The 22,889-nt window shown below is 42.0% G+C and overlaps 1 protein-coding gene across 1 annotated transcript in view; it reads right to left on the bottom strand.

The window, feature by feature from the left end:
- Positions 1–22,889, bottom strand: part of LOC124622745 (zinc finger protein 74-like) — a 559,769-nt gene that overhangs the window by 296,555 nt on the left and 240,325 nt on the right. The window contains exon 3 of the mRNA XM_047148535.1: positions 2,437–2,534. The gene's annotated coding sequence lies outside the window, so the exon portion shown is untranslated. The remainder of the gene's footprint in view (positions 1–2,436; positions 2,535–22,889) is intronic.

Raw genomic sequence — 22,889 nt, 5'->3', positions numbered from 1 at the left:
GCGCTGTAATTGCGTGAAGACTCTCAGAGCGACTACTATTTACATTGTCTCCTTTACTCCTAACCCAGCTAGTGTTGTCGAATCTGCCTGCGTCGTTCTCCACATTTCAGGGACGCCAGCGTGCGAACAAAGTGTTTAAGAAGAAGCGTTTATTAGAAAATATGCTCACTTGATACACGTCTACCAGTCACCACGCCTTCTAATGTACCTTTCGGTACACCCCGTATACTGCTGTTGAAGACGGAAGTAAAGTGTAAGACGACGCAAAAACATCTAGTAACGGGAAATAACAGCTATTTTAAGCTCAGAAACTGAAAGCCCCAAAGAGAAGGCGCCATTAACACTTGAACCAAGACTAAGTTGGTCGCTGAAAAGCGAAATGTAACATATGTGCCTGGAGAGCATTCCCCATTTCGACTTATCACTGGCCTTCGGTGTGCGAAACGTGAGGACTTTTTTTAATGTTTTGGTTTCTCAGTAAGATTGACGATAGTAATTTGACTCACGATAGTCCGTCCCTGTTGTCTTGTTCAAGTGCCTCTAGCCTGCTAGCTGCCTCGACTACATTCATACCAGCCCGCCCGGCTAGCCGCGCGGTCTAACGCTCTACTTCCCGAGCAGGCAGGCGTTCTGGTCCACGGCACGAATCCACCAGGCGGATTAGTGTCGAGGTCCGGTGTGCAGACCAGCCTGTGGATGGTTTTTAAGCTGGTTCCCCTTATTCCGCCTCATTTACACTACGTCGGCGACTACTGCTCCAGCATTGTGTTCACGTAGCTGTACACCATATTTACTCCACCACGCAAACATTTGGCGCTACACTTGTCTCGTATGAGATGTTCCTGAGGGGCTTCGCTGGGGGCCGAATCGCACAATAAACCTTTGTTCGGTGTGTGTGTGACGGCGGTGAGGTGGGTGGACCGTCGTGGGGTTGTGAACCACTGAGGGCTGCAGCGGCGCGAAGCCCCTCCGTCGTTTCTAGGTCCCGGGTTCGATACATACAATCAGACTATGAGCCTATACAGGAGTACTGATAGTCGAAATCGACTGTCGCCTTTTCGACACAGATAACAAATCAGTGTATGTCAGTTTGGAACGAGTTAAGCATGTAAAAATATACGGTTGAGAGCGACGTAATCTGGGTAAGTTACACTCCATTTTTTTAAAAAAAGTTAGTTTTCCATGTCCTCAACTGTAGAATCTTACAGATGCAGTCAGTGGTATATGTGGATACTGTCTGCAGAATATTCTACGACAGAGTTGGTCGTAAAGCTGTAAATTAACAACACCTCATGTCTGTTGCTGAATGTGGTAAGCAATAAACTTTTGTCCTTTCATTCTTTGGTGGGCGCTGTTCAGCGAGAAACATTTTGGAAAACGGTGGAAATTATGTGTAAAGTTTGTTGAAGACGCTATGGGGTTCCATTCTCGGACATTGAGTGAATACCGTCTGCGTGATCTGCGCTGCTTCTACGAAGTTTTTAATTTTAATACGTGACTTAATTTGTTCAAGTTTTAACATGAGATCGTACCCCTTAACCTTGATACTTATATGAATTACTGAAAATCAAATTTTTATTGCCCCTCGAAGCCGTTAGATGGGCAACCTGACTCTGAACCTGGATTACTGTTTTAGCCTTATAGTATACAGCTTTTACGGGAAAGTTGTAACAATCTCGGTGATATTAATAAATTGCACTTACAACTATTGGCACGTAAATAGAAAATTTCTTTGATTATTCAACCTCATTTGCTGTAAAAGAGTAACACCTATTTGAATTTAATGTAATTTGAAATATTAAGATTTCTCATCTGGCTGCAAAGATAGCTAGAATGTAACTCATTTAATCGCGTAAAGTTACATCGAAGATTATCCCGTGATTCCGATTACTATCTTTAGTTTACTAATAAAAAAAGAACAGTTCATAATTCAAAACCTGCAGTCCAGAATAATTCGTGATTTACGACGCAGTGTCACATGAAAAAACGATCACCGTTGCTTAAACGATCATGTAAGGAAAAGACTTCTTCAGGCGAATAACAAATAAATTTTTGGTCCAACTATATAATGTCACCAGTCCTTTCTACCACAGTTTAATATTTTCACATTCGAATGCGCTGAGCGTGTAATGTTCCCTCAGCAGTCTTATCGAATGGTAAGATGACGTACTATGATCAACCTGTCAAGTTGGAATTTGAAGACTGATAACTGCTTCATCATTGAACAAGTGGAGTGGTCCACGTGGCATTTCACGTCAGCCCCATTTCTATTTAGCGGTGTTAATACGAACTGAAGGCCAGTTACATTTACGATAGATCTCCAGGAATGAGCCAAGAGTGCGTAACTGAGAAAATCGTCTCAGCATTGCGTCAGGCCTACCTTCACTGGTTTCCCAAGGAATCGTGGCTTAATCTGGAAAACAGGTTGGTACGTACTTGGAGCGGTGTCCCGTGGCTGTCGCCGGCTCAAACATGAAAGGCAGCGCTCAGTGGCTGCTGGCGGCGCGTCGTATCTTCTGTATGTCTCTGAGCATCTGCAACACAACAAGTGGAGTTGTCACCGGCCGGCTCTCCGGTAAATCAGGCATGAAGTGTATCGAGAAATGTGCAAGGAGAGGGGAAAGCTGATCTCGGCTGTGAAACATCGTCTGGACAACATTGTTCAGCTAGTGACACAGGGATATCTTCGATCTTGACGCAACAACAGCTATGCAGCGTAGCTCTGCGTATTACTAGTACTACGTGCACACGCGTTTACATGTGATCAATCTGTATCGCTCTTATGTCTAGCAAAAGAGTGGAATGTGAGTACTCGATGTTCTATTGATAACTACGTAATTATTAATACCTAAATTGAGAGGCTTTGATATTTTCAAACAGTTGCAGTAACAACAACTCGTGTTTGTAGAATTTCGTGGTTTTTATGTGTAACAGTAAAGCATTATACTATAGATTCGTGTTGTAGTTTAATATCGTTGAAGAAACAACGTGACATTACAAGGAACGAGAGGCAGCGGTGAGAGTTTTGACAGCTCGTGGCGGCCTGGCGGCTGTGTGAGGAACGCAGACTAGCTGCGCGCTTCGTACCGGTTTTTCCCGAGGCCGTAGCGTACGAGCTTCACTGAAGGGGTGGGGACGACACATCGGCAGCTGAGAAGGACTAAATAAAAGATGAATATTGTATATTTTAACGGAAGTACCTTACACACCCTACAAACATGATACAAACATACGAAGTACACCAGAAGAATTGCGGCTAAGAAAACTCATCACAACTACAAACATGATATTATGTTTAATATTAAGGTAATTAAAATTATTTCTAAAAGTGATATATTATAAAATTAATAAAAACTAAAGCATTTGAACAATATGTTCGTATGATATACCATTTGAAAGGTTACAACGCCGGCCGCTATGGCCGAGTGGTACTAGGCGCTTCAGTCCGGAACCGTGCTGCTGCTACTGTCGCAGGTTCGTATCCTGCCTCGGGAATGGATGTGTGTGACGTCCTTATGACAGTTAGGTTTAAGCAGTTATAAGTCTACGGGACTGATGACCTCAGATGTTAAGTCTCTTAGTGCTTGCAGCCACTTGAACCATTTGAAAGCTTACAACGTCAGTAAACACTTCCACAACCTTCTATTCATAGTTTATATGGAAAAGTGCCGACGCTATAAGTCTCCACAGTTATATGTGGTATGAAGGCAGCATTGATTTTCCACATTCTTACCTAATTTTTTTAGAGGATGAGAAATACTATTTACAATTGAGTATGTGTTTATAATTTTACATAATGTTTCCTGACACTGTAAACCCGCTTATAGGTATGCTTCAATACTGTACTGTTTATTTAATAAGAGGTCACAACACCACATTAATCTTCGCTGTCCCCGGGTAACTTACTTGTATGCACAATTAGGTTTGAATTTGAAATGTGGTCATTATTTAAGTACACAACCCGAATTCAAAATGTGTGATACTACAGGAAGTTTTTAAGCGTCACTGGTAGGATACATGTAGTTTCTGGTGGCGCTTTTCTTCTGTGTCTTATGAGTTTGTTTGGTGTTGACGAGTGTGTTTTTGTAGAGAGGCTGTGCGGATGAGATATATGTTCTAACGTCTCGTCGGAATAATTTCGTGAGGGTCAGCTACAGACTCTGACTTTTTACTCGACTTTCATTATTTCACTGTGTTTCCGGTGATAGATTTTGTGTGACTGTATGGACTCCTAATTGTTCACGTGATTTGAGGCAGCCGTAATCACTAATGGCTTCTGTAGTTTCATAGTGGAATTTAGGGAAACGGAAGTTAGTTTAAGTTGTGATTTATGGTGCGAAACTGCACGTTCGGTTTTTCAGTTATGTAACGTAGCCATTCACTAACATTTGAGTAAAAAATACCTAATAAATACATATTTGGTCTGAAATGTGGCTGCTTTGTTAACATAATTAATCCTACAGTATTTATACAGTTGTTTTCTTATTTATTTATATTATTCGCTAATGTTCCTTCTTAATAAAAACCGGTTCAGGAATAATTCTGTACTAAACATATGGACTTTAAGCAACAGTACACAACCGACCCCTCCTAGAAAAACAGAAGCAAATCAAGGCCATTAATTAGGTGGTACAGTGCCCACACAAGTGCTTGCGTATATTAAACCACCAATACGTTTGGATAGGTAAATCAACACAACAGATAAATTTGAAAGAAGTACGAAGTAAATTCGTATTTCGTATGCGGTAATTTGAATATTTACTATTACCTCAGTAATATGCCGCCGCAATGGTGCCTTAAACGAGTGAGATTAGCAGAAGTAAAGCATTACTTTACATCCTGCCCGAAGTCTACAAAAGCGACACTCCAGTAGTCCCATGCCTTTCAGATTTCTTGATTAAAATTTCATCATAGTGCGAGCACTATTTTACAATTTGCAACAGAGAGAAACGCCATTTCTAAAGAGGAAGAGTTCCGTCTATACATGATAGCTACTGGATGTATCTAATCCTACATCAACTTTTGAGGTGGAGATCGTAACAGGGCATGTCCAGTGGACACACGCATTTAGTGTATCACAATCTGTCTGTTGGAAAGGTCGAATCATTAGAAGCAGGTATATAGGAATGTTATACCGATGTGTCACACAGACAGTTGGCTGTAATTCAATAACTGTAGAATGAATGGCGGCGAAATGGACTCTAGATATCAGCGTGGCAAGACGTGTAGGCACTGATCCTTCTGGAAGCTGCACCACTAGAAGGTTATAGAATTCTTCGACTGGCTCCTAGGAGCAGACTTATGACAATAGGGAACCGATTACTGGGAGCTAGCCGAGACCTCGAGATAGAGTGCTTCGTCTATCGCAGACTCCACGCCACAGACAACAGATATTTACACGGTGTACAGCGAGTGGCGTTCAGCAAAGAGACATCTTATGGTGATCTTCCAGAAATACAACGCTGTCAGCTGTATATGATTTTCCTTTTTAATTTGCAGACGACTCGTTTCGTGATATCAGATCAGATCTTCTGGTATACATACGTCTGTAACACGTGAAGCACATGATACGTAATGGAGGGGAACTCAACCTACTCAGCGCCTATTGTATTGAAATATGGATAACCTCAGCTGAAAAAAGAAAACTGTTCGTCTACCCTTGGCGCTCAGATCGACCCCGACGTTGTGAAAGCCACAGGAAGCAGCGACTCTCGAGATTAACATCTCTCCAGCTGCTGGAATCATGTTGTGGGCAGATTGTAGACATGACAACAGGACTGATTTGGTGACGATTGAAGGTAGGCTGAATGCTCGCCAGTATGAGCAAGCATGGTAAACTTTGTTCTCATGCCCTTCATGAACAGGGTGCCAAACATCATATTCCAGCAGGATTATGCAAGACCTTTCACTTTATTCCACACCACTGACGCCTTGACAAATGTACGGATCTATGGCTGGTCAGCCGATTCTCTGATTTGACACACATACCGCATGTGAGGTATGCTATGGGCAATCGTATGCTCTCATACCAGCGTCCAGCCAGCAATCTTCATGCATGTGATTTAGATGTGGCGAGATATTCCCCAGAATATTTTGGAGACTGCCTGCTTCCATCTCATATGGAATACTACAATATATTCGCTCCTGTGACGGTCACACCTTGTACTGATGTTGATGATGGACACAGATTTCGAATGGAATGATACATTAATCGTTTAATGCAAGTTGTATGGTGAAGATCTCCGAAATGTTTCCATTCAGTCAGTGTATATAGACTGACCACTCACATTTATGTAAGCGCCTTACAAAAGCTTGAATAAACCTTTTGCTGCTTGGGCCGCTGACGTTCTGGAATAAATGTCCTGTGGCCAGGGCTTCCCGTCGGGTTGACCGGTCGCGTGGTGCAAGTCTTTTGAGTTGACGCCATTTCGGCGTCATGCGGTGGTTTTGGAGAGTAGACTACTGGCAAGGATGCTAAGACATACGGACTCTGGTGCCACGGCAAGCTGTCCTAGGTTTCTCGACTGAGGATCCACGGCGCGAACAGCCCAATCGAAATGGTACCACAGATTCTCGATTGGGTTTAAAGGCGGAGAGTTTGGTGGCCAGAGGGGCACAGTGAACTCTTCCCGTTACTCTTCAATTCACGCACAGACCCCATAGTACCGAGGAAAAACAAACAGCAAGCAAGGATATTTGCATACTTGTATTGATCAATTGATCCATTGTGCCTTCCATAATTACGAGATCACCCAGAAATTACCACAGACCACCCGGTCTTCAGACGTTTCAAGCCGTATACGTGAACAGGTGTCTGCCCGCTGGAGCATACACCGTGATTCATCCGAAAAGGATACTTCTCGTTACTCGGCGGATGTGCAGTCGCTGTCCTAGCATTCAAATTCCAGACGCCTGCTACGGAGACCCGTACGCAGCAACCTTCACTGTACGGTAATTAAGGATACACTATTTCTACGCCCTTGGTTGGCTTGGGCGGTCAGTAGCTCAAGAGTTGCACCTCTGTTTGCTCGCACGTATCTCAGCAACCGTCGTCCACGTCTGTCACCTATGAGTTGTGACGCACCACATTTGCCTCGGCGCTGGTTTTGGATAGCGCCATTTTTCCGTGCGCAGTATACCTCGACCACGGCTACACACGAATAGTTTACTAATTTAGCCGTTTCCGAAATGCTTCCAGCCTTGGTCCAAAAGCCAGTGATCATGCCATTTAGGACGTCAGATAAATCGCTCCGTTTCTACATTACGACAGCGACTGCGTCCTCCTGACACACTCTATGTACCCTGCATTGCTTGTGCAGTCACCTGCCGTCTGTGAGTCAACTGAACGTTGAGGCCCAACATAGGCGGTAGTCACATTAATGCGATAGGCCATATGCATTGCATTATGACGGCGCATGAGAATATTCTGCACTCTCCCACGTTGCATAGGGAGAGAAGAATTTTCTACCCTATAGGACTAAATCGATCGTGGACATATCAAAAACTATTGTATACTGTTTTTCGAAAATGCGCCTCCACCAATACATAAACACAGAAAAATAAGCAGGTTAAAATCACGAGACCCATATGCACAATTCATTGAAGACATTCTATAGAGTGAAATTTCACCTACCATCATTCGTTCCACATGACTTCAATTTAGAATACGCTAGCATCTGCACTACTTCGCCCTTGAAGTTTTAGGACTCGGAAAGAAGGAAAGGGAGGGGGGGATGTGGGGGAAGAACTTTTTAAGAAAATTCGTGTCCAGTTTTCGACGCGTAGTTTCACTTTTACGTCTGTTCAGCAAATTCCTTTGCATAACACAGTGTCCGAAAGCGAGATGAGTCTGTAATATTGCAAGCTCTTAACATATGCCTCGCACCTGCCTCTTCGCAGGTTAAATTCCAGCGACTGCAAAGTATCAGAGCTAGGCGCCAAATGTTACTTGTCACAATTTTCTGTGCTAAGGCTGCTTGGTACCGTTGCCAGCAATCATTAAAATTTGCATGAATTTTTTGCGTCAGAACACGTATGTATAATCTGTTCACAGTAAAATGTAATGAGTAGTTCCAATTCAACATCGCTCTTTCGGTGGAGCTCGTTATTTAGCTCATTATATAAGTACAACTTTCACTTAAATCTGATTTTTCGATTTTTCATACTACAATCACTGCAACAGCTTGGTCTGACAAAATTTGTCTTCCATTACCTTTAAAGTATGCTTCAAATACTGTTAATACTGTTAGGATTAACTCTTGACTGATTCCCGTTGACACTGAATCTGCTGTAGTTGCAACAAAATATGATAACCAATCAGAAGTGAGCAGAGATTCAGCATTCACTTCATATGAAAGACTATTATTCGTATTTGTACTGAGAAGAACATATGATGGCATGAGACTTGTTTTCGATACAAGTATACGCCAGTTCATCTCATGGCACATACACCAAATGCAATGTATGATTCTGAATAAAGTCATATCATACATTCGGCGATAGGAATATTCGTTACGTGTGAAAAGGGGCTGGTTGCTGAGTTTAACCGTGTAAAGGAAACTGTAAGACGATGTAGTATATTATTTAATGTTTCTCATAAACATCATAGTAGCAGTAAGGATTCTACAAGTTATTTACATCTCAAAGGAACATCTGAATATTAATTTCACCTTAAAAGAAACGATCATCGTGCATCAAGGAAAACTAGCACGACTCATCGAAATACTCTACTCGCCATTAAAATTGCTACACCACAAAGATTACGTTTTACAGACGCGTAATTTAACGGACGGGAAGAAGATGCTGTGATATGCAAATGATTAGCTTTTCAGAGCATTCACACAAGGTTGGCGCCGGTGGCGACACCTACAACATGCTGACATGAGGAAAGTTTCCAACCGATTTCTCATACACATACAGAAGTTGACCAGCGTTGTCTGGTGAAACGTTGTTGTGATGCCTCGTGTAAGGAGGAGAAATGCGTACCGTCACTTTGCCGACTTTGATAAAGGTCTGGTTGTAGCCTATCGCGATTGCGGTTTATCGTAGCGCGACATTGGTGCTCGCGTTGGTCGAGATTCAATGACTGTTAGCAGAATATGGAATCGGTGGGTTCAGGAGGGTAATACGGAACGCCGTGCTGGATCCCAACGGCCTCGTATCACTAGCAGTGGAGATGACAGGAATCTTATCCGCATGCCTGTAACGGATCGTGCAGCCACGTCTCGATCCCTGAGTCAACATCTCTGACCAAATGAAAACGTCTGGTCAATGGTGGCCGAGCAACTGGCTCGTCACAATACGCCAGTCACTACTTTTGATGAACAATGGTATTGTGTTGAAGCTGCATGGGCAGCTGTACCTGCACACGCCATCCAAGCTCTGTTTGACCCAATGCCGTCATTACGGCCAGAGCTGATTGTTCTGGGCACTTATTTCTCAGGATCTATGCACCCAAATTGTGTGAAAATGTGATCACATATCAGTTCTAGTATAATATATTTATCCAATGAATGCCCGTATATCATCTGCATTTCTGGTTGGTGTAGCAATCTTAATGGCCAGTGGTGTATTTCACTGGAAAAGAGTTCGGACGTAATCTTGGTGTGCGATGATACACAAAGTGCTGCTTTACCAAAATATACTGCAGAAAAGTTATTTGAGCATGCTTGAGGCGAAATTAAATCTGCTCGGCAATGGGTAAGCAGTCATCTATTATCATCCACTCACAAGTTTAAGAGAGGCACGCTGTTGAATCGATAGGATGAATATGAGTGAAACCACGGCACAGTAAAGTACCACAAACGTTGTCAAATATAGCTCAGGCATAGCGTCCTATTTAATGGCGCCACGCTCATCAAAACCGACGACTGCCTTCATGGATTGAAGGCAGCATAGCATCCATCTGACTCTGCTTTCAGGGTCCACTTGAGCTCCAGAATTCAAGAATTTTCTCCTGTTGCACTCGGAGCCTATCACAAGAAATTACTTTTTTTCCAATTCAAGCCTAACGCAAGACTATCCTTCACATCTTCCATCTGAATCTCGTTGAGCCTCTCGTAAGAAAAGCACACAACTTGCTTCGTCCAATCAAAATCCTACAATAATCAGTCCACCAATCAGGTGAGAGAACTGCGAAATTGCTGTCACCTTCCAGATGGAGCTTCGTGAGTGACTAATATTTTTCGCCCACAGGTGAGAGAGTTGTTACTCACCAAATTAGGTGATGTCATTATATCGCAATGATAACTTATGCAACGGACATCAGCATCGTCCCGCCACCTGGCTGTTGCTTGAGTGGGCGTCTCTGCTGTCTTTTCTCCTCCAGGAACACATATAGAGACAATTCCAGGAATATGAGCAATGGTAAAAGAACAAGAGCCTCGTACTTGTTCCACTTGTGAGAGCATGACCAAAGAGCGCCTCTACAAAGGAGACAGAACATCTCTCGAGCCGTTATTGCATCAGCAGCGGCCTGGCTGGCTGCTAAACCACGCAAACACCCCTGCGTCTTGTAAGTGATTCCGCCACAGGGAGAAAAAAGAGAAGGTGTGCTCTTCCAGGCACTTATTGTGAAGACGCTACAAAGTGGACCTCGTACTCACACCTTGGCCGCTTTTTTGGCTAGCCTGTCTCTCAAAACACACTGTAGGGCGCATACATACAGAACAACGTAGCGATGGAGTGAAGCTTCTTTTGTGTATGCCAGTCACCAAGACCACTGCCAGTTTTTCTCCATTAAGGTTGGGTGGCGTATCATAACAGAAAAACAGTTGATCAGTTAATTGGCTGTCTCTAATCGAAAGACTTGTTTCATGTGGCCATCTGGCTAGGTATGCTACTTTATAAGTTACAGCGTCAACGAGGTCCCGCGTTTAATTCCCGACCGGGTTGGGGATTTTATCTGGCCGGGGACTGGATGTGTGTGTTGTCCTTATCATTTCATCATCATCATTCGTGATACGGCTAGATTGGACTGCGTAAAACTTTGGAGAATGAAACAAATGGAGACTTTGTACGGGCGCTGATGACCGCGCAGTTGAGCGCACCACAAACCACACATCATCACATCATCATCATCATCATCACAGCGTCAAAGACGATTTGGGACGTGTCTCAACAGCAAAGTCACGAATTGGATTGCGTAGCGCTGCCGCAATAAAACATTGAGAAAATGAGTAAATTTGTCTCGACGAATAACGAGCAATACATGTCGCGACTCTACTTTCACGATGTAGGAAACTATAGTACTTGTTTTACAGAATTAAGTGGTTTGGTACGTTTGGGGTGTCCAAGTAAATTTCTTTGTCGTATTGGATGTCCTGGGAATTTGCCCGCACTCACAGGACACTGGGATTTGTTACGACATACTGATGACTGTTATTATTATTTACAGTTGCGGTGAACATTGAAAGTTTCTGAATCTAGTTGACAATGTAGAGCAGTAATGCTCCAATCACAGATAGATAACACGGAAGGATAGGCAGACGTCAGACTGAGAGTAGATTGCTGGGAAAAATTAATTCATCTGCTAAGGAGTTAACATACAAAAGGCTTTTCCGCCAATTCTTTAAAAGAAAAGAAGAGATATCCCTGAGACGATAAGGTCATTAGAATTGTGGATATCCTACAGCACAGGGTCAAAGTATAAATATTATACACTTCCTCCTGCTTACCCAAATGGAGCCAACCAGTTGGTCCTTTTTCGCATTTGATGTGCTACACAGTGGGCTTGATGGGACTTACGAAGACACCATTAGTTCGTTGGTGGTTCCTCGGAAAACCCACAAAATTTTTTTTTACTATATATTTCCTGTCACCAGCGGGCCAAAACCCAGCCGATGGTTCCAAAACGGCAGCACTCAACAAATTGTTGTAATTTTTGTAATGTATTTCTAAGACACCGATGTTGAACAGTCTTGAAAATTTTCGTCATATCATTATCTATTTCCGAGATACAAAGCTTCAAAGTTACCCTACTTGTAGATACGTAGACCGGTGTGAGACGGAAAAATAGTTTATAAAGTGACGTAGCACCGAGAAATAAGCTTAAAGTGTCTGGAAACCTCACGTTGTAATACTGAAGCATAAGCAGAATTTTTGTTAATGTAAAATCCGGTCTGAGGTGTAAAATTTGTTTTGCGTTGTTTCAGTTTCACAGAAATAAACTATCTACATTTTACTGACCAATACATTTTTCTTCATACGTGTTACATGTCCCGCTACAGCAGGGAAAAGATGGGAACCAGCGGGAAAATGCTCCTATCGGAGTACAAAAAAATGCGAATAACATTCCTGTTCATTTAAATGACTCTGACTGAAATATGGCGTACCAACTGCCTCATTCGGCTTTCTCGGCACCTTAAAACATTTTCTCCAAACTTTTGTGGAGCTAATATATTCGTGCTTTTTTATGCTGAGAGAGAAGAAATTAGGGGCAGTGGAGAAGAGACAGAAAACTAATAGATATTGGAAGATAGCAGACAATGGTTGTGATATAGAATGGCGAAGGATGCAATAACAATGTGACAGAAAAAGAGGGACACAGTGGCAGAAGCATTTGATTGACAGCTACAGAAGAGTGTTAGGAAAAGAATGATGGAGATTGTGTCAGGGGGTAGAAATGAAGAGAAGGAGAAAGTGGAATTGTATGAGAGCCAGTGATTATGAGAAACAGAGTATATTACAATGACAACGAGGAAGAGAAAGATAGTGAGAAGAGAGAGCAGCAGTGTTAAGCAATGACTGAGATATTTACAGTGAAAGACAGCAAGCAGTAGTCCGTGATAGTGGGAGGAGACTGTAGTAGCAGGACAGAACGAAGGGGAGTGGGGCTGTGGCACAAAGAAATAATGACATTGAGTTGAGTTGAATGAGTGAGTGAGAAAGGGCAAATGAGAATGGGTGGGTGTAAGCGGCTTACAGCGATGGACTAGTGGGTGCGAGTGAGTTAGTGTTAGGGGAGCTTAAGTTTGAGGTGATTTACATGCCAAGATGTTGGGGAAGGTACTAGAGGCAGCTGGTACTCCACTTTTCACTCACAGTCTTTTAAATAATCAGGAACACATTCGCATTTTGTGTGCTCTGACAGAAGCGTTTTTCCGCTGAGTGACTATTGCTCATCAGTCTGGACGATTACCACGCTAAATTAACAGAAATTATTCAGTGTTCCTCACTCGTTCTTCAAGTAAGCATCAAAGATATTTTAGTCTAGTAGCAGAAGCTGCATGAGGAACGTTATTCATCATTGAGAGGCCTGCCACTCGAGACAGCAAGTTCTAGAAAAAGACAAACGATGTATTATTTCATTTCATATATATCTCATAAGGACAAATCTCATAAAGGCAAACTCATACAAAAACGATCACATGCTGAAAAGGCTAATGATTTCACACTATTCGGAAATGGAGGAATAGAGGAGGTAAGTGTAAAACTGGAGGAAAGTAGGGAAAGCAAGGGACGCTGGTTAGAAACGATGTATCTGTCCCAACACATTCAGAAGTGACACGTGGAGATGACCTTCTAGGAAGTCGGGTGTACGCGTAACTTTCACTGACCAAAGGCATGAGCTGTTAGCACTAAAATACCGTGACTATAGCGGTAGAGGCACCAATTCTGATGCAGTTAAATAGTCTCCACGCTCCAGACATTGTTACAATATAAATGTGAATTATATAAATAAATAAAGATGAGCGTCATGTAATTGGAATATAAGCTTAGTTACTTTATGAAAAGAATGTCAGGCGAGGCTCACAAAATTAAAATTAATGGCATTTGCTTCATTCCATCGATACCTTTTAATTGTCTTGCACTTGTACAAAAGGAGCTGCCAATTAGTGCAATAGGAAAACTGTTAAGAAAGAAGGTAGCATATCCTGTCCAAAAGAACGATTCTGTCTTTCACCTGGAAAAGGTTATAACCTAAATGTAGGTGGTTCTGTGCGGATCTTGGCCCCTGTCCTCCTAAAATGGAACTTTTCTTGAGCACTAAGCGACCTACATGTCAAGGAAGGAAAGAAGATTTGCTTTAACATCCCGTCAACATCGAGGTCATTAGAGACGTCGGATTGTGTCAGGTATGGGGAAAGAAGTATCCCTGTATTTGCCTGGAGCGATTTAGGGAAATCACGGAAAACCTAAACCGCGGCCGGATGCGGGTTTGAACCGCCGACCTATCGAATGCGAGTCCAGAGTGCTAACCACCTCGATCTGAGCAGTAATAGGTAAAGAAAATAAGTTCTATATAATGGATGTATCCACAGCAGAAAAAAGCAATACACTTCATTTTTAATCGAGCAGTCAACCCGACAATCAGCAAGTAACATGGAATTAACGGAAAATGACGTTGCATGACGATGACCGGAAGAGGATACGAAACTGTAACCCCTCAGGACCTCCTTCCTCAAGCACTCACACACACACACACACACACAGATATGAAGAGAGAAGAAGAGCGAAGAACGAGAAAGAGGGAGAGGGAGGAAGAGGAACTGGTTAACGCTCTTTTTTTTTTAATGGCTGCAGCAGCTTTATAGATTACCACGGGCAGGGGCTTACTCAAGGGGCAATTACGTAAAGGCATGGGCCGCACCCGACTTGCAACTCGAGTAGAAAGTCACTGTCCTTGTTAGCGTATCCGTTGATTGAGAGGAATATCAGGCGCTTTTGACAACAGAGTTTGATAAATTCACATGAATAACGGGTTGTTGTCCAACAAATCTGCATCAATAACAGCGACAGTGTTGTGTGCCCATCCTTCACTGTTTTCGGCTTCGGACGTATCCTGTTGTACAAATTGTACCCTACCTGACAGTGCAACAAAAAGAACCAGTGCCAGGAATACGAACAACATAGCCGAGTTTGCGGTGATGAATCTTGTCCCGGTCGGTGCTGGTGCTGATACAGCATTAGAGTACCTTAAGCGCTGTCAGCCAAGAAGAAAATTTGATACGCATCCGACGTCGACTTGAGGACGGGCGGAAGATAATAGGTTAAATATATCGGGGCCGAACGAGTTTTCACGACTGAGAACACGGAACCGGAGAAGAGGTGGAAGGCGTTAACAGAGTCATACGTCTCCACAGGTGAAGTAAACGTCAAGATACCGTGAATCGCATGGTTACTGGAAGGATTACAAATACGCACCGTCAGAATGGAAATGCAAACGCGCCGATACTTCAGAATCAAAATGACATTGGAGGCTTGAGAGGGACTGTGAACACAGGTGGTACTCTTTCCGAACTCCGAAAAGTGAAGAATACAACTGAACAATTACTCGAATTAACGGGAATCGCCGGACGAAGAAAAGCGGAAGAACAGATAGTCGCACGAGATATTTGGCAACGTAGAGAATAATAATAAATAAACCATTATCAAAGAATTCTCTCCCTCTCATTCCAATAAACTACAGCTAATACAGTCTAAAAGGTGAAAAAATAACACCACAATTCCTGCGGCAGTGAATGTTTAAGACGTCCCTTTGTGCTCAATAAGCGAAAACATGGTTAAATCCAGACGCTAATTCTACATTTCCATGCTATCAAGGCAAAACATATAATAGAGGAAACGGATTTAGCGGAACTGCATTACCCATTCACAGTGCCATTGTGTTTAGGTAAGTCATCAGAAGCAACACAAAGAGAGGTACCTCGCAGCACCGTAACGCAAGTGTCCACGTCACAGTCTCCAAACTGCTAACGAACTTCGTTGCTGCAGATGACGTGGATAGATGCCATTAGCTATCTACGTCGAGCCTAAATAATATCTCTGTGACGATCTCTACGTTAAATATTTTGATGTGAGTATGCGTTTGAGTATCGGAATACATGTGTGGGAAACAGTGGATCCGCCAATATACCCCATAATCAAAAGTGGTATTCTAGTTATGTGTGAGATGTCTGAGAAATTGTCAAAAATAAGAGCAAATGAAAAGATAATCTCAGACACGTAGTTAGTGCGTCCTTTTCATCATATGCTTGGTTATTTGCAAAGGAGAAATGTGTCAGTAGCTGATAATGTAATTGTTTTGGAAATAGGAGTTACATAGCTAAATTTTGCTTCTGCTTTTATTTACTTTTTTTAACTAGTTTGGGCCACCTGTGGGCCAAGGTGCTTGTGTTTGTACTGCGCTGTTGCAGTCTGCCGTTTCAGCTGTTCTTGCTGAAGTTCGGTAACTGTTTTCTTGCTGATACCCTGAGTTTTCCTGTTAACCCAGTATTCCTTCAGCTTTCTTCTACACTCTATCTTGCGTTCCTTCGATCGTTTTCCGCTCTCGTTGTGTTTAATCCCCTGTAATGGATGCAAGGATGGGCCCGGTTTCAACAGATAAACAGCAGTGAATCCTGTTAGTGATTAAGTCTTGACCAATACGAAGTTCTGAAATGTCTTTCTCTATTTGCTTGGTCCACATAGATCCAGTGGCTTTATCCTCGTTGGTTACTTAGAGAATTTTGTAGGACAGCCAAAAAAATGTGTATGAAATCTTATGGGACTTAACACACTACTTAACCTAAATTATCCTAAGAACAAACACACACACCCTTGCCCGAGGGAGGACTCGAACCTCCGCCGGGACCAGCCGCACAGTCAATGACTTGTAGGACAGCCTGTGGAGGGACATTCTGTTTAGATTAGATTAGATTAGATTAATACTAGTTCCATGGATCATGAATACGATATTTCGTAATGATGTGGAACGAGTCGAATTTTCCAATACATGACATAATTAGGTTAATTTAACAACATACTTAAGTTAATATAACTACTTTTTTGTGTTTTTTTATTTTTATTTTTTATTTTTTTAATTTTTTTAATATTTTTTTTCTTAATTTATATCTAAAAATTCCTCTATGGAGTAGAAGGAGTTGTCATTCAGAAATTCTTTTAATTTCCTCTTAAATACTTGTTGGTTATCTGTCAGACTTTTGATACTATTTGGTAAGTGACCAAAGACTTTAGTGCCAATATAATTCACCCCTTTCTGTGCCAAAGTTAGATTTAATCTTGAATAGTGAAGATCGTTCTTTCTCCTAGTATTGCAGTTATGCACACTGCTATTACTTTTGAATTGGGTTTGGTTGTTAATAACAAATTTCATAAGAGAGTATATATACTGAGAAGCTACTGTGAATATCCCTAGATCCTTAAATAAATGTCTGCAGGATGATCTTGGGTGGACTCCAGCTATTATTCTGATTACACGCTTCTGTGCAATAAATACTTTATTCCTCAGTGATGAATTACCCCAAAATATGATGCCATATGAAAGCAATGAGTGAAAATATGCGTAGTAAGCTAATTTACTAAGATGTTTATCACCAAAATTTGCAATGACCCTTATTGCATAAGTAGCTGAACTCAAACGTTTCAGCAGATCATCAATGTGTTTCTTCCAATTTAATCTCTCATCAATGGACATACCTAAAAATTTGGAATATTCTACCTTAGCTATATGCTTCTGATTGAGGTCTATATTTATTAATGGCGTCATACCATTCAGTGTACGGAACTGTATGTACTGTGTCTTATCAAAATTCAGTGAGAGTCCGTTTACAAGGAACCACTTCGTAATTTTCTGAAAGACAGTATTGACAATTTCATCAGTTAATTCTTGTTTCTCAGGTGTGATTACTATACTTGTATCATCAGCAAAGAGAACTAACTTTGCCTCTTCATGAATATAGAATGGCAAGTCATTAATATATAATAAGAACAACAAAGGACCCAAGACTGACCCTTGTGGAACCCCAATCTTGATAGTTCCCCAGTTTGAGGAATGTGCTGATCTTTGCATGTTACGAGAACTACTTATTTCAACTTTCTGCACTCTTCCAGTTAGGTACGAATTAAACCATTTGTGCACTGTCCCACTCATGCCACAATACTTGAGCTTGTCTAGCAGAATTTCATGATTTACACAATCAAAAGCCTTTGAGAGATCACAAAAAATCCCAATGGGAGGTGTTCGGTTATTCAGATCATTCAAAATTTGACTGGTGAAAGCATATATGGCATTTTCTGTTGAAAAACCTTTCTGGAAACCAAACTGACATTTTGCTAGTATTTCATTTTTACAGATATGTGAAGCTACTCTTGAATACATTACTTTCTCAAAAATTTTGGATAAAGCTGTTAGAAGGGAGATTGGACGGTAATTGTTGACATCAGATCTATCCCCCTTTTTATGCAAAGGTATAACAATAGCATATTTCAGTCTATCAGGGAAAATGCCCTGTTCCAGAGAGCTATTACACAGGTGGCTGAGAATCTTACTTATCTGTTGAGAACAAGCTTTTAGTATTTTGCTGGAAATGCCATCAATTCCATGTGAGTTTTTGCTTTTAAGCAAGTTTATTATTTTCCTAATTTCAGAGGGAGAAGTGGGTGAGATTTCAATTGTATCAAATTGCATAGGTATGGCCTCTTCCATTAACAGCCTAGCATCTTCTAATGAACACCTGGATCCTACTATATCCACAACATTTAGAAAATGATTATTAAAAATATTTTCAACTTCTTACTTTTTGTTTGTAAAGTTTTCATTCAATTTGATGGTATACTGTCTTCCTCTGCTCTTGGTTGACCTGTTTCTCTTTTAATAATATTCCAAATTGTTTTAATTTTATTATCAGAGTTGCTGATTTCAGACATGATACACATACTCCTGGATTTTTTAATAACTTTTCTTAATATAACACAGTAGTTTTTATAATTTTTGATAGTTTCTGGGTCACTACTCTTTCTTGCTGTCAGATACATTTCCCTTTTCCGGTTACAAGATATTTTTATACCCTTAGTAAGCCATGGTTTGTTACAAGGTTCCTTACGAGTATATTTAACTATTTTCTTGGGGAAGCAGTTTTCAAATGCATTTACAAAAATGTCATGAAATAAATTATATTTTAAATTGGCATCAGGTTCACGGTACACCTCATCCCAGTCTAACTGCTGTAGGCTTTCCCTGAAATTTGCAATTGTTAAATCGTTGACTGAACGTACTACTTTGGAGGACTGTTTAGTATTGCTGAATGGAGCTATGTCATATATTGTAACCAGCTGTGCACCATGATCAGAAAGACCATTCTCAACAGGCTGAACATTTTTCTGGTTAAACTTATCTTGGTCTATAAAGAAGTTATCTATCAGTGAGCTGCTATCCTTTACCACCCGAGTAGGAAAATCAATAACGGTGTATAAGTGGAATCAAAAAGCTATTCGTCTTCTTCTGACAGCATCAGGTAACTTCTGTTGGTAGAGTACACGATTAGGTTTCTATCATCGTCTACCATATTGTAGGATCGTTGGTTCGTGTATCTTTAGCAGGAATTCCCTTTCCGTTAATTCGATAATTCTTTCTACGGTCTTCTCGGCTTAGGGGGTGGACACTCTGCAGCAACGAGGCCTGACGGTCTGACTGTTGCGTCATACTGTCTTAGTGTGATATTCATCGATAGATGTTTCGAGCTATCCGTTTCAATTAGATGTTCTGGGATTCGTTCTCAAGGCTCATCCATGGATACAACCAAGCTGTCGATCTGTTACCTGACACCATCAGTAGTCAGAGCTGTATTCTGTATAGCTACGGAATTTCTACTTCCAAAAGAAATTAGTCTGTCAACATTAGTCTCCCATCCTCCTCGTACACTACTTACTGATGTGACACCCCAGATTGTCACCACAATTTAATTACTAAAATAAATCGATATACGAACACAATGTGAAAGGTACCATGCCAGGAGCAAGAGCGTTCATATAAATCAAAACGGATGTTTCTTAAGCCGGAAAATACAGTGGTAACCTAAGCCAAACGTTAACTTCATCTGTTGAGTGCTTCAGTTAGTACTTCTCTTTAAGATAACCGTGTTGGCTACGTTGCCTTGGAATGGATAAAATCGATAGTACCGCCTCCACGACGATGCTTTGGGTGTTTTGTCGCTAACAGAGATTAATCTCAAGTAACTAAAGGTGTAGCAATCTCCTTCTTCCTTCGCAACAGCTGACAGATTGGCAGTGAAATTTGAAATAGCTCATACCTGTCGAGAATGGTGAACGTGAAGCACATTCCAAAAGTGCAAACACAGAATTAAGCATCGGGAGAGTCTACAATACAGTCTGTAAAGATCAATAACTAAAGGTTAGTAAAGAAACTGACGACATATTCGTATCAGAAAGATAGTAAGAACATTTTACACACATCAAAAAAAGTTTTGCGTCTCCCAAGTTCCGAGAGTTCCGGATCCTGTTCAGAAAACTGGAATAGAGATGAACATAAACATCATTTCCGCCCCTTTTATTGCTCATGAAAACCACACATTGCATGTTGTGCCACCATACAGCAAGACCTTCAGAGCTGGTGGTCCAAATTGCTTAAACACTGGTACCTCTAATACCCAGTAACACGTCCCCTTGCATTGATGCATGCCAGTATTCGTTGTGGCATACTATCCACAGATTCATCAAGGCACTGTTGGTCCAGATTGTCCAACTCCTCAACGGCGAATCGGCGTAGATCCCTCAGAGTGGTTATTGGGTCACGACGTCCATAAACAGCCCTTTTAAACCAATGCCAAGGCATGTTCGCTAGGGTTCATGTCTGGAGAACATTCTGGCCACTCTAGTCGAGTGATGTGCTATCCTGAAGGAAGACATTCACAAGAAATGAACGATGGGGGAGCAAATTGTCGTCCATGAAGACGAATACCTCGCCAATACGCTGCCGATATGGTTGCACTATAGGTTGGACGCTTGTATTCATGTATCGTAAAGCTGTTGTGGTGCCTTCCGTGACCACCAGCGGCATACGTCAGCCCCACATAATGCCACGGTAAAACAGCAGGGAACCTCCTCCTTGCTGCACTCGCTGGCTAGTGTGTCCAAGGCGTTCAGCCTGACTGGGTTGCCTCCGAACACGTCTCCGACGGTTGTCTGGTTGAAGGCATATGCAACACTCATCAGTGAACAGAAAGTGATGCCAATCGTGAGAGGTCCATTCGGTATGTTGTTGGGCCCATCTGTAACACGCTGTATGGTGTCGTGGTTGCGAAGATGAACCTCGCCATGGACGTCGGGAGTGAAGTTGCGTATCGTGCAGCCTCCTGCGTACAGTTTGAGTTGTAACACGACATTGCAGTAGTAGCCCTTGGGCGGCCTGAACGAGGCATGTCATCAACAGTTCCTGTCTCTCTGTAACTTCTCCATATCCGAACAACATCGCTTTGATTCAATCCGAGATTTCGCTTTTTGAGAGCCCTTCCTGGCACAAAGTAACAATGTGAACGCGATGAAACCGCGGTATTAACCGTCTAGGCATGGTTGAACTACAGACAAGACCAGCCGTGTACCTCCTTCCTGGTGGAATGACTTGAACTGATCGGCTGTTGGATCCCCTCCGACTAATAGGCGCTACTCATGCACGGGTTTTTACATCTTTGGGCGGGTTTAGTGACGTCTCTGAACAGTCAAAGGAACTGTGTCTGTGATATGATATCCACAGTCAACGTCTGTCTACAGGAGTTCGGGGAATTGGGGTGATGCAATTTTTTTTATGTGTACTTGATGAATTACAGTTGTAATCTAGATGAGTGCCACTTTTACTGTCTGGTGGTCAGAAGCAAACGTGGAACTGTACTGATGAGCAGTATTTGGACTGAGTAAAGTACAATCATTCACTTTGATGGTCGGATTTGTTGCTGTGAATGTGACCTCGGCACACCACATCACGACAGAGAGAAAGCAGCGTTCGGAGGAATAGTTCGAAACCGTTGGTCCTGATCCCCATTTCATCATTTAAGAATTACGGAATATTGATTATTCGAAGCGACAGAGATTATTGGCATTTACTGTCTTGAAATGGGTACGAACATTACTACTGAATAATAGACGAGATTTTGGGATCAACTGCATGAAATTTGGCTTTCAAAAGGAAAATAATCTTTTAGCAGACACTTGCACATGTGGATGCTTTGTCAAATAAAAACACAGGAGGATAAGGTAAGAATTTGTTGGAACGTTCAAACTAATACCCAGATTTGGTATCCTCTCACTTCCATCTGTTCCAAACATAAATCAGTAAAATCAGCTGGCGTATGTTAAGTGATCGGTGAAGGAGTTAAGGCAGTCGTGTTTAGTGTTTTACAGTCTGTCTAGAATTCCACTTTCAGTAATGAAAGCTGCTAATGTTAAACATTTTGATGTTGCCCTCGTGGTGTACCGTCATCTCCTACGCGCGAAACGTCTTCAATAAGCGATGGTATCAACAGCGCCTTGGCTTTTTGACCGCGATATGTGTTCTTACTGAACGAGACACGAGCAATTCTTAGTGTTCCAAATGTTTGTACAGACGTATTCTGTTACTCCTATCTCGAAGGCCAACTGTAGAGCTACTCTTTAATCGTTTCATTTGATCATTTTGCTGCTCCGGTGTCAGATGTGAGAAGCGAGTACGAAACGAGTTTTTGCTCGTCATCATCTCAACCAACATAACGATTAAACCCACACTGATGAGGGAAAACATCAGACCACTACGTACCGCGAATTTGCACGCCGCCTGGTGGCGTTATTGTAGACACTTGGCGCTGTAACAAGGGCACATAAGCTGAGCAGGCGCGGACGGGTGACCATCCTGCCGACGATGTGGGCTACAATTGGGGAACTGTACTGAGATGAGCGACTTGTACGAAGGGCAGATTGTTATTACGGAGAGCCCGTGAACGAGTATCTCGGAAATGATGAAGAATATTCGCGTGCCACTGTCATGAGCATCTACAGAAAGAGGTACATGGACAGTGAAACTACCACTAGGTGCTGAATGGTTGGACGTCCACGACTCTTCACAGAATATGCGATTCGGAGGCTTATCCTGTAAAATAGGATAGATGATGATCTGTGGCATC

The sequence above is a fragment of the Schistocerca americana genome, chromosome 7, assembly GCF_021461395.2.
Source record: "Schistocerca americana isolate TAMUIC-IGC-003095 chromosome 7, iqSchAmer2.1, whole genome shotgun sequence".
NCBI classification, from domain to species: domain Eukaryota; kingdom Metazoa; phylum Arthropoda; class Insecta; order Orthoptera; family Acrididae; genus Schistocerca; species Schistocerca americana.
Note: the sequence above shows the minus strand (reverse complement) of the source record. Positions and strands in the feature narration are given on the sequence as shown.